Source organism: Hippocampus bargibanti, linkage group LG17 (genome assembly GCF_051943395.1).
Source record: "Hippocampus bargibanti isolate YZ-2025 linkage group LG17, ASM5194339v1, whole genome shotgun sequence".
In the NCBI taxonomy this organism is placed as follows: Eukaryota; Metazoa; Chordata; class Actinopteri; order Syngnathiformes; family Syngnathidae; genus Hippocampus; species Hippocampus bargibanti.
In genome coordinates this window covers 15,343,419-15,357,859 of record NC_142750.1, presented here as the reverse complement: position 1 = coordinate 15,357,859, position 14,441 = coordinate 15,343,419, and the positions used below count along the sequence as shown (strand labels likewise).

At 44.0% G+C, this 14,441-nt stretch overlaps 1 long non-coding RNA gene across 1 annotated transcript in view; it reads right to left on the bottom strand.

The window, feature by feature from the left end:
* Positions 1-9,390: 9,390 nt before the first annotated feature.
* The window catches only part of LOC148885962 (uncharacterized), a 5,468-nt gene continuing 417 nt past the window's right edge, over positions 9,391-14,441 (bottom strand). The window contains exons 1-2 of the long non-coding RNA XR_016118124.1: positions 13,145-14,441; positions 9,391-11,502 (exon numbers count right to left, since the gene is read on the bottom strand). The exon at positions 13,145-14,441 is cut by the window's right edge and continues 417 nt beyond it. This is a non-coding gene — a long non-coding RNA (uncharacterized LOC148885962). The remainder of the gene's footprint in view (positions 11,503-13,144) is intronic.

Below are 14,441 nucleotides of genomic sequence, written 5' to 3'. Positions count from 1 at the left end.
GGTGATTTTATTGTGTTTCTTCTTGGGCTGAACACGAGCCTGTGGTGGTTTTTTTTCGGTGCCATAATCGTAAAAGTATAAGCAAAAAGCTACAAGGAGGCGATGGACGTGTGCATTCAATGAGAGGGGGTGTGCAAAGTAGCGTCGGCTGGAGCGCTGTTCGGTTGCCGAAGATCACTCCGCCAGAGCCGAAGGTCGTGTGCTTTCGTGTTCTTCCGCAGAAGATTATGTATTTATGTATACACACTTCCACCGAAGTGCGTAAGATGAAAATAGTTATTATTATGAGGCTTAATATTCATAAATTTGACGTTCGTATGATGAAAAGTTTGTATTATAAGGCGTTCGTAAGTTGAGGTCTCACTGTACTCCGAATGTGAAGCCATTGATTCTCCAGCAATGCAAGACGTGTTGGCGTGATGTCATGAACTGGGGGCGGGATTTTCTGAAAATGCCCAATTCGCAGCTCAATTTTTTTGCAGATTTTGGACACTTTAAGTCATTTTTATTGGTGTTTTGCATTTTAATAAAAATATCATACTGCGTGTTTTGGGTATTTTAGATGCTATAAAACATTTTTCTGATGTCAATTAGGAAACAAAAAACTGATGTTGGTTGTCCTTTAAAGGTTTCAAGGACATCTGCATAATTGCACACTTAAGGTACCACAAATACTGCATTTGGTCACTTTATGATTTCTGCACTAACTGTACCACTGTAATAGTACTGTATTCTACCATTGATCATTTTTGATCTGCTTTATAGTTTGCGCAATGTCTCACAGCTGTCATGGAATGGTACCACCGCACAACGGTACACTTGCATTTCGGAATACCATACTTTTTTGTCATGTTCAGGGACTCTGCCAACCTCCTAAAAACAGCTGGGATGGGCTCCAACACGCTCCATGACCCTTGTGAGGATGAAGTGGATTGGAAAATCAACAGATGGATCAATGGAAGTTTTCATCACAGCTGGTACAAAATATCTGAAAATCCCATACCATGAATTAGAACATGGCGGATGGACAACTTGGTTCTCAATGCAATGGGAGAAACATCGGGTGAAACATGGCCGGACATTGTTGAACAAGTATTGCACATTTATATATAGAAAAATTACAGATGCGTGAGAAAATTAACGTAAATTGAGCTCATTGGACAGAAATTTAACCTGTAAAGACCAGATGCAGGCCAATTGTCGTTAAACTGGAAATACGTATAATAGAAAACAAAGTATTTGAAAGATCAAATATATATACATAAACGAGGACATTACACAATCCACTTTGATAAAAGAAAGGAAAGTAACCGATTCCACCATTACAATCAATACATCTATGTGACAGAGATTGTCATCTTACAATATATCATTGTTTTTTCCCTACAAATATGAAAACCAGTAGGCCAACAATATACACAGACAATTATCAATAAAATGAACATATAAAATTTATGATAAAATTGCAAATAGATTTCTCATAAATAAAGTGAACACCTGCCTGGCTTTGAAATTTTCCCAAGTTACATTTTAATAAAAAAAGAAAAAAATCCACATCAGAAATAAGAACAAGGACACAATGCATACTCACGTCCTTAAAGTTATACAGTTCAGAAAACAACTGAATGGTGATCGAATCCCACAAACAAGCACAAACAAAAAATATGCAAAAAATGTTTACAACCATCAAACCACAAAAATAATAAGTCAAAATAATAATAGGTCATAATATATGTATAATATATATAATAGAAAATATAATAAACATAATAACATATAATAATATAATATATATTATAATAATATAATAAACATATAATATAATAATCATATAATATAAATACATAATATATATTTTTGACCTATAATAATAGGTCAAAAATAATCACGAAACAATCCATGATCAAAAAACAGTTGGAAATGCAAGGAATTTGAAAATCCGAAATATAAACAAAAAGACCAGAGTTCAATTCACAAAGCAAAAACGTGAGAAATATCAAAAACTAAATAACATAAATATAAATGGAGAAAAAAACAATGAGAAAACACCTGATCTTGCTGCCCTTGCTAAAGGTTAATGATCCAACATAGACAGGGGATTTCGGCAGTCCTTAATCACTTGGCTAACTTCATGACCAAATTGGCAGCAAGTGTCCATGCTCCTCTGCCACCTGCTGGAGACACACAAGAACAGGATCATGAAATAAAGAAGCATCTTGAGCAAGAAAATTGGGCTCGGGGCACCTTAAATAAAGACGCAAATCGTGCATAACAAGCATTTCCATCAACCATAATATCACTTTACATGAATATATGACATAGGGCATTGGGCAATCATCAATTTATCAATATATGATCGCTGCCCTTTAAGAACAAGCATGAGAGTCAATTTCCAGAATACACTCTATAGAACAGAACAGAAGTAAAACACAGCGAACACAGAGAAGATTACATTGTAAGAAAAATAATGTACAGTAAAGTCTTGTTATATCTATATTCTCGGGAGTTAGAAAAAATGTCGATATAACCGTACTGTCGATATATCCGTCCTGCGCTGAACTGCATTAACAAAAGCCGCCAAAAGAGGGCATCCAAGCGCAGGCAGGTAGCACTGTGAACAACGAGGAAAAGACGACACGAGACAACCGTGTTAATCAGCTTCACACAGCGGCTTTTATGACCAACTCCGCATGCGTGAGCTGAGCCTACATCGTCTTCCTCTGTTCCATTCACAGGCGCGTAGCGCCCTCTCCTGACTTGGTAGTCTAATCGAATAACATACAGTAACGGAGGTCGTTTCTAACCCCCTACACATGCAATTCAAAAAAAGTCATCAATCTTCTGCTTCCCATTTTTACCTTTTAACACAAACACTTCAATCTCGTCTGCTACACACGAGCTAGCGTCTGAAAATAGAAATGGCTCTGCTACACGGGAGCTGGTCACGTAACGAACTCACGTGACTTGGTCACCAAGTCGACCAATGGCGAGGCCGATGGCGCGACCGATGGCGTGTATTGATATAAACATAGCAAAATGTCCGGCGAGAGATGAAAAAGAGCACCGTAGTAACCTGATTATTGTAAAAACCACGAATTGTACTAAACGGAACTAATTATACATAAAAAGACTAGAAATGTGCACGGGAAATGAAAATAGTGTCGTAATAAGCAGTATTATCAATATAAACGATATCGATATAACGAGACTTGACTGTATTTAAAAAAAGGAAACTATGCATAGTCCTTCAGAAAACATCAAAATATTGTTAGGAATGAAAGAAAAGAACTGAAAGTAATTATTTCATTCATGTTAGTTGTACACTCGCAAAACAAAGTCCTGATCCAATGTGTTAAGAATAATTCCCATACTGGATACCTTATTGCTGTAAATGATGTTAAAATAGTAAATGTTTTAAAAACAGAAATTTTAAAATACATCTATCATCAATAAAAATATCCAAAGCTGTTCACATAAGTTGGTAACATGTCATTCAAACTCGTATATCATTGATATGTCTCATGTCTGTATTTTTTTTAAAGATATATTTGCTCATAATTATTTCATTCATGTTCAATGTAGATTGCAAAAGAAATCCCTGATCCATCCAATCAATGTATTAAGATTAATTCCCATACTGTGTGTCTTATTGCTGTAAATAATGTTATGTCCGGAGGAACGAGAGGAGACAACTTGCCTTGTCAACAGTCTTTATTGAACTGACTCATGATCAACGGGCTGGCATGTCAACAACACTTCTTTACGACACTGCCGCGACGTTATGTAGCAGTGTGGCATATGCTACATTTACCCACCTCCCTGAAGGAACCAGAAAAACTCTTCAAATGAGGGAAACCGGGTAGACTGCCGGTTTCCCCGCTTGTGGGTTACATGCAATAGGCTAAGCACTGGGTAGGATCTGAACATTAGAAGTCAGTGATATAATTGTCCAAATACAGAGGGCGAAGGCGAATGCGAGCTGGGCGAGGCTCTGGATGAGGTTCTGGTCCCGCAGGAACAGCAGGTTCACCACGCTCTTCAAAGCGATGTACTCGGACATGTGACAAGAAAGTCATAGTCTTTGTTTCAGAGGTCCAGATCTGCAACAGAGGTCAATGAAGCCACTCTACTTTGGCGGCTGGCATGCCAATGCGACCTGTCAGCCAGATGGAAGTTTGCCGGTCCAAATTGGGCAGGAATCTGGACTGATGCTGTCCAGAATGACTCCAACTTGTGTGAGCGGCTGGGTTGGGAAATGCAAACCCAGTCCGACACGATAACTGTGGGTTGCTTTGCCCGGCGTTTCTCATCAAATTGCTGTTTCATATACTGCTGCTCATTGGCCACTAAGCTGCTGAGGAAGACCCCGATCTTGGTGTGGCTTTAGAAGGAGGACACAGACGGGTCGAGGGGAACCTGCAATTCCTGTCCCAGCATTGTAAAAGCTGGGGAGTCGCCCATTGTGGCATGAGATGTTGCTCTGTGATGCAACAGAGTGTACTGTAGTGCGGAAGAGAAAGGAAGGCCGTCTGCCCAGGTATGTTCTGAGTCCAATCTTCAGTTTGGTTGAACTATTCTACACCTCTATTGGCCTAAGAGTGATACAAGGCAGTCCTGACATGCTTTATTCCCCTCGCCTCAGTGAAGGCTGCGAAGTCTGCTGAGATTAACAGAGGCCCACTATCTGTCGTGTTAACGTAAGCCACTCCCCATCGTGCAAAAAGAGAGGATAGGAAGTCCGTGACGACTTTGGTTGTGATGGACGCGGCCGACAAGACCTCAGGCCACTTCGAGTGGTGGTCGTATGCTACCAGGAGGAATCGCTTGATTTGAGGCACGACATGGAACTCTCCGCAAATGTCGACCTGGATTTTAGTCCATGGGTTGCAGCGGGCAAGAGGGGGTTGGCCAGTCTTGCCGCTTGTGAGGCATACTGAACAGTCCTTGATCATTGTTTCTACATCGCTGTCATTACCTGGTCACCAAACTAGACCCCTGCAGCGTTGGTTGAACCTCACAATACCCAGATGTCCCTCGTGAACCATGGTCAGTATGTGGGGTCTCAAGGTGAATTGAACCACAGTACAAAGCCCTCGAGCCACGCAGACATTCCACCTTGACCCGGTGGAAGGGTAAAGTTCCTCAGGGACCTTCATGGGCCAGCCCTCTCAAATGAAGGCCTGCGGCTTGGTCAGCGTTGGGTCTTCCGTGGATGCTTTCTTCGAAGGCGTTCTGGTGAGTGTCGTGTGTATGACTGGGGATGGCAAGGGAAAGCAAATCTGCCACCACATTGTCCCTACTTGGTGTGAACTGGTGGAGAAATTATAAACTTGCAATCTCTCATTCCACCTACACAACCACAGCGGTTTATGCCCCGGCCCAGTTGTCACCAACAAGGCTGTGAGAGCCTTGTGGTCAGTGCAGCATGCAAAGTGATGGCCATACAGGTACATATACATAAACAGGTCTGTGGAGGATGCAGTCAACATCGGACTGCACCACATTCTCGACCACCTCGACAACACAGGAACCTACACAACGATCCTGTTTGTGGACTACAGCTCTGCGTTCAATGCCATCATCACAGAACTCTTCATCCCCAAACTTCTCCAGCTTGGAGTGTCCCCTACGATCTGCCAGTGGATCTTCAGCTTCGTGACAGGACGGACATAACAGGTCAGACTGGGAAAAATATCATTCTAAACACGAACCACGAGCACTGGAGCCCCGCAGGGATGCGTCCTCTCTCCATCGCTCTTCTCTCCCTACACGAACGACTGCAACCTCAACGCACCCAGCTGTCAAATTCATAAAGTTCGCAGACGACACCACGGTCATCGGTCTCATCAAAGACGTCGACGAGTCTGCGTACCGACAACAAGTGGAGCAGCTGGAGCTCTGTTGCAGCCGTCACAACCTCCAGCTGAACACGCTCAAGACAGTGGAGATGATCGTGGACTTCAGGAAACATCCATCACCACAGCTACCCCTCCCACCATCCAACTGCCTCGTGTCAACCGTTGAGACCTTCAAGTTCCTGGGAATCACAGTCTCCCAGGACATGAAGTGGGAGGTCAACACCAACTGAGAAACCATTCTGAGAAAGGCCCAACTGAGGATGTACTTCCTGAGGCTGCTAAAGAAGCATGGCCTGCCACAGGAGGTGTTGCAACATTTCTACACGGCTGTCATCGAATCCATCCTGTGTTCTTCCATCACCGTTTGGTTCAGGGCCACCACAAAAACGGACAAAATCCGACTTCAACGGACAGTTAGGATGGCGGAAAAAATCATTGGCACCGCCCTACCCACTCTCGAGGCCTTGCACACTGCAAGAATCCAAACTAGGGCGCGGAAAATCATACTGGAACCTGCCCACCACCTTTTCCAGCTACTCCCCTCAGGCAGGCGCTACCGATCCATGCGCACCAAATCCAGCAGACATTTAAACAGCTTCTTCCCCCAAGCCTTTGAACAGTAGCCCAAATGGAACTGTATAGAGCCTCTTTGCAATTTTTTGATGATGATACTAGTGCAGCGTGTTCGACTGGAGACAAATTCCTTGTGTGTTCTACATACTTGGCAGTAAAGATGATTCTGATTCTGATATGCCACCTTGCACATGCGCACACGCAAGCTCGGGCCTCCCTCTCCCCGACCGAGTACTTTTGCTCAGTCGAAGTGAGCGACCTCAACGCGAAAGTTATCGGGCGCACCATCCCATGATGGAGCTGGGACAGCACAGCCCCAACCGAAGTGTTGGACGCGTCACAGGTCACGAATGTTGGGCTGTTGGGGTAATTCGCGATACAAACGTCTTTAAACATCGCTTTCTACGTTTTGGACTTCCTGATACATAATATCCTGCCTTCCTTTACATGATGTCGCATCTACATTACGTCACATCCTATCGCGTCACACACTGTGCGTCGTATAAATGCTCTCCCATTCTAGTTCGTCTCTCTCTCCTCTCTGCCTCCCTCCTTGGCCGACACCGCGATGTCTCCGCTCTCTTCAAGATTAAACCAACTTTCTGTTCAACACCAGGCTTCCTGATGATTCAACCACCCTCTGCCATCAACGTCCGTAGAAGCAATGAACCAGGGACGAACAATCAAAATAAACCCATCATGGGCTTTCTAAGTCAAAAAGGGGAAGTACTGGTGGGGAGGTGAGCTGTGTCTTGAGTCGACGAAGAGCTGCCGAGCATGCTGGTGTCCACGACTAAAGGGTGAAAATGTCAGAGCTTGTGTGAGTTCTTGGCACAATGAATAGACAATTTATTTTCCAACAATGCCCTGAAGCCACTATTGGTAAAGGTGTTGTGCCAAATTTGTAAGGTGTTTGCTTACCACCGAAGTAGCTCAAATTTACGCTACCACATCAATGTAAAGCAGCCAGTCACGACTGTAGCCACAGCTGATTTTAGCACAGAAAGTGTAAGTACTTTAGCTAGTCATAGTGAAGTTCTTCAGAAAACTAAATTCGAGAGCAACCTGTGGTCGAGCACTGAAATCTGTTGTTTCCTCTGTAGCCTACTGGAAGTGACTGATGTTTATTTCAGCACTTTGGTTTTTTTTTTGGCTTGTTTTTTTGTTTTATTCTAAATTCCAGCAATGTGATTTATAGGTCTGTTTTGAATATTTTTCATTGATCTGAAACAAGTTCAGTGTTCTTTGTATTAACAACCTTTTTCATTGATCCGTCAACTGTGTTCCCCCAAAAATGATACATTTGCTTTTTTTCTGTATACGGAATTTAAAAAAACTGTGGGTGTGTTGCGCTCTCCACTATAGTAAGGGAGATACGGTGTTGTGGGATCCAGGAAAAAACCACAAGACAAGCAATGTGATACGTCTTGACTCAACAGTGGTTTACTTCGAATGCCCCGATCTAATGCAAACGTACGCGCACAACAATTTCCGGTCCAACGATCTAAATCGGTCCGACACGAAACACGAACCGAAGCAGGCGTTCCATGTTTAAATAAACATTTTCGATATATATCATTTGTAAACCAATAGAACTACGCGAATGTAACCAAAATAGGAAATACGATAATTTACAACCTGTCACATACTCCCCCTCAAAATAGATGTTGTCCCCAACATATGTACTAGTAAATACATAAATACGCTGGACGACGTGCCCAAAACAATGACGCACGGTATTATGAACTGCATCCAAATATGAACTATAATAATGAACAGTTTACAGACTGGAACTCTTTTCATACATTCTGTTTACATTATAACAATCAACAATTCACAGACTGGAACTCTTTTCATACATTCCGTTTTACTTATACAGGGCTCATCGGGGTCTTCTTGTTTCCATCTCACTGTTCTATTAAACCGAAGTGTCGATTAACCATTTCTGTAGTATTTCGTGGCATGATAGGGGTGTGCGCCATACATCCAAGGCATTGTCTGTTCACCATGATATGGTACTGTCCCTACATTGTAACAAGATGGCGAACCAAGGCGATCATACGTGAATACCTTGGGTCTCCTGTGTTCTCGTCGTGGCCGTTGATTTCCCCCAATATCAGAATTACTGGGGGTTGGCTGGGGAAAAGGGGGACACACCGTCACAGGTGCATCATTTTCCGGACCAATGTTGCCCTCCTGAGGTTGGTCAACTTCCGCAGCTCCCGGCTCTGTCCCCGGCAGTTCATTCCCCAGTTGATTGTCATCATGGTGGGTTGTCTCCACGAAGCTCACGTCCCGCGGTTCTGGTGAGTCTGGTCGGGTGCTCTGGCGATGCAACACTGGATAATACTCATCCTCCTCATCATCCTCTTCCGGATCCATTTCCGGCATCTTGTTCGGTCGTTGCCGAGTGGACTTTTCCTTGGACTGGGACTGTAGTGAAGTCTCTAATGGCAAATGATCACATGGCAGCAAGAGATTGCGGTGGAGTATCCTAGATCTGCCCTTCCCCCTCTCAGGTTTCAGCTCATAAACTGGAATGTCTTGGCTGACTTGACGAACCACTGTATGAACAACATCCTCCCAGTGGTTTCTCAGTTTGCCTGAACCTCCACGTGGGGTTAAGTTTCGAACCAGAACACGATCACCGGGCAACAGGGTAGAATACTTTAGTTTACTGTCATATAGTCTCTTACTCCTGGCAGCAGCTTTGTTGTTATTTTCTTGCGTGATCGCATACGCTTCCTCCATGCCCTGTTTCCACTTCTTCACATAGTCCTTCTGGTTGGTTTCACCCTGGTTAGAGTCTGGATTCAAACTAAACAACATATCAACTGGCAAACGTGGTGAACGTCCATAAAGTAAGTAAAAAGGTGAGAACCCTGTCACCTCACTTTTGGTACAGTTGTAAGCATAAACGAGTTTGTTTAGTGAGTCTTTCCAGTTACTCTTTTGTTTCTCTGTCAGTGTCTTTAACATCTGGATCAGTGTTCGATTAAATCGTTCAACCTGTCCATTTCCCTGTGGATGGTAGGGGGTTGTCCTTGAACCCGCAACCCCACAATATTCCTTCAGTTGAGCAAAAAGTTGATTTTCAAATTCACCACCCTGATCATGGTGAATTCGAAGGGGGAACCCAAACTTTAAAGCATAGTCATTAAAGATTTTGTTTGCCGCTGTTTTGCCAGATTTGGACGTCGTAGCATAAACTTGAGCGAAACGTGTAAAATGGTCTACTAGCACAAGCACGTATTCATAACCACCCTTACATTTGTCGAGATGCAAAAAGTCAACGGAGACAAGTTCAAAAGGCTGAGTAGTCACAATATTAGTGAGAGGGGCTCTGGTCTCACGGTTGGGCTTTTTGTGTTTTAGGCACACACACTCTCTCAGTACATAGTCCTCTATTTCTTTTTGCATAAAGGGCCAGTAAAAACGATCCCTTACAAGGGAAAGAGTCCTTTCTACACCATGGTGGCCCATTTCATCATGCAGCTCTTTTAACACTGTCACCTTGTGTTTTTCAGGAAGCAGTAGTTGGGTTCTGTTTGCCGTTTTTCTGTACAAAACACCTCTGTCATTAAAGTGTAGCTTGTCCCATTCCCTCACAAGACAAACAACTTGAGGACAATGCTTTCTTAGTTCAGTACCTAGCGGTTTCGTCTCCGCCAGTTTGTATCTAATAATATGTCCTATAATGGGGTCAGTCTCTTGATCTAGCTTGATCTGTCCAACAGTCAATGGGGCTATCGGTGTGTTTAGTGACACCTCGGCACACGTAGCTGAAATTCCCATAGACCAAGCTGCACTAGACTCGTTCTGTTGGTCAACCGCTTGTACGGCAGCACTCACAGCATCATATGACATTTCTTTTGTACATCCTTCCATATATGTTACCATATCAAGGGGCATCCTAGATAAACTGTCTGCATCAACATTTTCCTTACCGGGACGATATTTAACAGTAAAATTAAAATCAGAAAGTTCTGCGACCCACCTGCACCCAGTTGCATTTAACTTAGCAGTCGACAGTACATAAGTGAGTGGATTATTGTCACTATACACAGTGAAGAATGGTGCATAGTACAAATAATCACGAAACTTGTCTGTGATCGCCCACTTAAGCGCCAAAAATTCCAACTTGCCCGAGTGTAAGTTATAATTCTTCTCAGCTGCAGTTAATGTCCGAGAGCCATAGGCTATCACGCGAAGTTTGCCATTTTGTCTTTGGTACAACACAGCGCCTAAACCCCGGTTAGAGGCATCTGTATGCAAAATGAAAGGATGCGCGAAGTCAGGAAAACCTAAAACTGGTGGTTGAACTAGACAGTCTATTAGCTGCTCTAACACTGACTGATGCTCATCACTCCACTCAATACGTGTGTTGGAAGACACACTGTTATGTCTCACTTTCCATTTTTGTCTTTGATGCTGCTGAGTCTCAACATTCAGAGGGGCTTTAAGCAAATCATACAAGGGACTAGCGATACAAGAGAAATCTTTGATGTATTGCCTATAATAGCTTAATAGTCCCAAAATGGCTCGAAGCTCACCGACAGTGCCTGGCTGCTTGTTTTTCAGGGCACGCACTGCTGCTGTATCTGCCGGGTCCATTCGGCTCCCCTCAGCAGAGACAATCCTGCCGAGGTATCTCACTTCCGGCTTGAAGAGGTCACACTTTCGGGCTTTGAGTTTTATTCCATTTTCCCTGAGACGTCGCAACACTCGTCTGACGTCCTCAACGTGGTTGTCAAATGTCCCGCTGAAAACAAGAATGTCATCAAGATAGGGGACACATATTTCGTCCCGTAACCCCTCCAGACATTGTTCCATACACCGCTGGAACGCTGCTGGTGCATTCATGAGTCCAAACGGAATTCGAATCCATTCATAAAGGCCCCAAGGGGTCACGAAGGCAGTCAGGTGTCGGCTCCCTTTGGACATGAACCCCTGGTGGTATGCTTTGCCTTGGTCCAGCAGCGAGAAGATGGTGTTACCCCCAAGGCTATCCACCACGTCCTGTACCCGTGGGATGGGGTGCCGGTCAGGGTGTGTTTTCCGGTTCAGCTCTCTGTAATCAATACATAAGCGCAGTGTACCATCTTTTTTCCTGACACAGACGACAGGGGATGAGTAGGAGGAAGTGGACTTTTCCACCCACCCCTGCGCTATCAAGTCCTGTAAATAATCTTTCACCTCTCTGTACATTGGCTTTGGGACAGACATATATGTCTTTGAAACGGGCTCAGTGTCTTTCAACAAAATGTCCATTTGTAGGTTTTCCACACACCCTATGTCGTCGTCCGATTTTGAAAATGATGCCGATTCCTCTCTCAACATCTGCTGAACGGTCTTTCTTTTATCTTCGTCCAAATGAGAAAGGTCAATTGGGGGGTCCCACTGCTCACTGAGAGCGATGGTGGTATTCTGGACATGGACCTCATTGACAACCGCTGAAGGAAGGTCCCTTTTAAATATGTTAGCTGGGTAGACAGACCCTACTGACTGCACTGTACCAATAATAGTCTTTACTGGAAACCTAATATCATGATTAGTAGGGTTCTGGACACTAACAACTATCCTAGGGATGGAACCTGCCTTTACTGAGACCAACGAGTCACAAAGCTCGAGGCCATCTGGCCACTGTGGGTTTTCACTTGGCTCAAAAACTAATGTAACATCTTCCTTAAAGGGCTTAGCCTGTACTTTGCATGGAATAATAAGTGAGCTATGCCTGGCTATAGTGAATCTCTCATTTGTTGTTTTTACACGGTACTCATGTGCTTGTCCCAGACTAACTGCTTTTATGAAAGTGGCAGCTTTATTGCGCTTAAGGTGGGGAAAAGCTAGTCTAACCGATTTCAAGAGCTTTTCTGCATCCCCTGTTTGTGACTCATTAGAGAGGCTATCTAACACAAGACGCTCAATGACATTACACCCTATGATAGGACACTGTTGCTGGTCACCTTTTAGTACTAATACTGGTACAAGTAGCCCTGGATCATTAGCACCAAGTTTAAATGGTATCTCAAGCCATCCTACATAAGGCATATCCGTTCCATTAGCTGCCACAATATTGAGAGTGTTATCAGGGTCAATAAGCTCATTCACATTTTTCAATGACACGTCAGGTAAGTTCGTTTGTTTCCATAACTCATCTACAGCACACACCTGGGACCCCGAGTCCCAGAGTGCTTCAACCCTTTTGTTACCCAAAAAGCACCGAATAAGACATTTCTTCCCCACTAACTCCCTGACCGAAGGTAATTTGCCACACTGTTTCTTATCTGTACGCTCGACAAATGACTGCTTATATCTCTTCTGAACGGGGCCACATGTGTGGGGCTTACATTCCATTTTCATAGCACCACTGTAACGCTGGGACCTATCTGTCTCTGTGGTCACACCATGTCCCACTGGGGTAACCCTTTCTAGTTTAAAGCATGGTTCCTAGCTGAGTTCTGTGCTTTGCAGCCTGCTCTGAAATGTTCACTACTTCCACATTTAAAACAGTGCTGACAATATTCTTCACCTGTCTGAATACAAGAATAACACCCGGGCTGAGGGCGAAGGGGCATGTAGTACTGCTGAGGGGCGAACCGCTGCTGGAACTGTGCTGCCCCCCTCATCGACCTGGGGCCTGGTGCTGGGTGGTACTGCTGAAGAGCTGATGGGGAGTGCTGGTTGTAGTAGTGCCTGGCTGGTGGATCTACCTGATATTGTGAAGGTGGAGTGAAGGCGACCTGTTCAGGGTAGTGGTCAGGCAGGCGTTCAGGTCCTCCGCTGGTGGGCTGAGAAGTGGCTGTTGGTTTCTGAATAGTCTCTTTGATCTGGGACACTTCTGCACGCAGCTCTTTTAACAGCATCATCTCTGACCTCATCTCTTTGATCTCTGAAAGGAGTTCATTCGGCACAGTAAAAGTATTCTGCTTTAAGACTGTCTTCTTCCCAATCGGGACTGGTGTGTCATCTAACTGGACAGTGTTCAGCGTTGTCACCCGTGCAGCAGCATTTTTCTTTTTTTCCTGTCGCTCTTTTTCATTTGCACATGCCATGTTTAATTTTTCTAACAGTACTTCATCTGATGTGGTGGTTAGCAGGAGGAAAGGTTGCATATCACTCTTTACATTGTCACTCTGTAACCCCGTCAGAACTGTGTGCAGGAATAAACTCTGGACCAACGTGGGATCATACTTCACCCCTGATTCAGCCTCTTGAGATGCAGAAAGAATCCTTTGACGAAGATCCATCGCACGCAGTAGAAATTTCTGTGGGGACTCTTTATTAGTCTGCACTTCCGATGAGAGCTGCTTGTACAATTCAGTGGCTCCTCTCTCTTGATAGTGAGATCGGAGAATCCTTCGTAAAGAAGGTAGGGTGAGATTTTCTTTCCCTTCGAGGTAGCTTCTCAACTGCAGACCTGGTGTTATGGCACGAACCACTGCATCAATGATCTCATCCCCCTGGTAGCCTTTACTGAGCCCACTTTCTATCTGTCTGACCAAATTAGGAAATGTGAGTTTATCTTTTTGTCCGAGTTCACCTATTTGTCCAGATATTTTGAAATCTTTGCGCCAGGGGGCAGTGTCTGGGGGCACTATGCTTCTCTTTCGCACTGCATCCCGACCTTTTTCACTTGGTTTGGCTATTCCTAGTTCAAAATCTTTTATACTTTGAATCAAGTCCTTTACACGTAGCAAATCTGACATTCCTTCATCTTCTAGCTCTAATTCAGCTCTTTCAATGTAGGTTGACACAATATTAATTAGTTGGCCTCGAGTCTTTCCTGTAAGTTGCTCTCTTTCCAGTCCAGATATTTGGATTTCAGCACATAACTCTGACAACTGTTGAAAATTCAGTCCAAATAACTTGCCTTTGATGTCCAACTGTAATTCCTCTAACGCCATTTTCGAGAGGGTAGACGCAGTTCAGCTGGCCGGATTCACTTCAAAGTCTTCCAGTGCCCTCTAGTGGTGGCTGTACGCACAGAGATGCAACTAGAGCACATGT